General features: G+C 49.4%; 1 non-coding gene across 1 annotated transcript; it reads left to right on the top strand.

Annotated features, from left to right (window-relative positions):
- The first annotated feature begins 756 nt into the window (after positions 1-756).
- On the top strand, positions 757-863 carry LOC123456323. The gene has a single exon (XR_006634459.1). It is a non-coding gene; the product is annotated as a U6 spliceosomal RNA (small nuclear RNA).
- The last annotated feature ends 839 nt before the right edge of the window (positions 864-1,702 follow it).

The following is a 1,702-nucleotide window of genomic DNA, read 5'->3' on the forward strand; positions in this document are numbered from 1 at the left end:
CACTCCTGGGTCTGCTGCTGCTGGGGCCGCTATTACCGGTGCCAGAGCCGCTGATGTTGCTGCCGAGCTCTGCTCCTGCTTGGGTCCCGCTGTCGGCTCAAGTTGGCGTGGCCGGGTCCAGGACCGCTGCTCTGTTCACTGGAGCTGGGCTCAGGTGGTGGGGGAGGGGAAGGAGCCGCAGCTGCTCTGGTTCTCTCACTGCTCCACGTGTTCTTCTACCTCACGGTCTGCTCCTTCGCTGCTCACTGCCGCTCTCCCTTCATGTTTCCTGAGCTGCGGAGAGCGCGGTGTGAGGGAAGCGCCCGCGCCTGGCTTTTCCTGTGGCTGGAGCCGAGCCTGGCCGCTTTCTGTTGTGCTGCCCCCCGGCGGTTGGCGGAGCTGACGGGGCCGCTTTTGCTGGCCTGTGCGGGCTCTGGATGCTCTGGAACTCTCCTACTTCTCCGCTGCCACTTCAATTTCCTATACACCTCACGTTTTAGTAAAAGTGTGTATTTTGCTGCGTTTTTTTGGTCTTTTATCTCCCCTAGGCTGCTTTGGCGTGGTACCTATGCCACCATCTTAACCGGAAGTCTTTATTGCTTTCTTGAGGAAGGTTTTCTCTTTTAGCCCAGGCTGACATGGAATTCACTCTGCAGTCTCAAAGTGGCCTTGAACTTTCAGCGATCCTTCTACCTCTGCCTCCAGAGTGCTGGGATTAAAGGTGTGCACCACCACGCCTGGTTCATCTTCCTTCCTCTTTAAAAAAAATATTTTATTGTGCTTACTTTGGCAGCACATTTACTAAAATTGGGACGATACAGAGAAGATTAGCATGGCCCCTGCACAAGGATGACATGCAAATTCGTGAAACAGTCATATTTTTAAAAATGTTTTATTTATTTATTTATTTCAGGGAGATGTATAGAAATAGGCAGGGAGGGAGAGAGAGAGAGTGGGAAAGAGAGAGAGAATGGGTGCACCAGGGACTGCAAACGAACTCCAGATGCGTGTGCTCTCTTGTGCACCTGGCTTACATGGAACCTGGGGAATTGAACCTGGGTCCTTCGGCTTTGCAGGCAAATGCCTTAACCACTAAGCCATCTCTTCAGCTCCTTGTCTTCCTTTTGTAAGAGGCTCTGAACCCAAATACTTTTCTGTGTTGAAGAGTGCTTCTTCCAGAGTTCAGGTGATGTATGAAATACAGATGACACTTGTTGAAAGAGCAGACACAGAAGGGGTGAGTGGGGGGAGGGAGGGTATTACCGTGGGGAATTTTTTCATAATCATGGAAGTTGTTAACAAAAATATATATATTAAAAAAAGAGAGGACACCGTACCTGTCCACTGTGCAAAATGGCTATGTGGAGATGAGGCGTAGAAACAGAGTGAAGAAGTGTGTCCTTTGCAGCAGGATGTCTGCGGGGGTAATGAGCTTCAGTTGGCCCACATGACCTGAAAGAACAGTCACGCGGCTGGAGAGATGGCTCAGTAGTTAAGGCAGCTGCCTATAAAGCCTAATGACCTGAGTTCAATTCCCCACTGTCCACATAAAGCTGGATGCAAAAGTGGCACATGTGTCTGGAGTTCGTTTGCAGTGACTGGAGGCTCTGGTGTGCCCATTCCCTCTGTCTATCTCTCTTCTCCCTCTTCTCTGTTTATCTCTGCTTATAAATAAATATTTAAAAAAAAAAAAAAAAAGAACAGTTGTGTTCTTTTCCAAGCT

The sequence above is a fragment of the Jaculus jaculus genome, chromosome 20 (assembly GCF_020740685.1).
Source record: "Jaculus jaculus isolate mJacJac1 chromosome 20, mJacJac1.mat.Y.cur, whole genome shotgun sequence".
Taxonomy (NCBI): Eukaryota; Metazoa; Chordata; class Mammalia; order Rodentia; family Dipodidae; genus Jaculus; species Jaculus jaculus.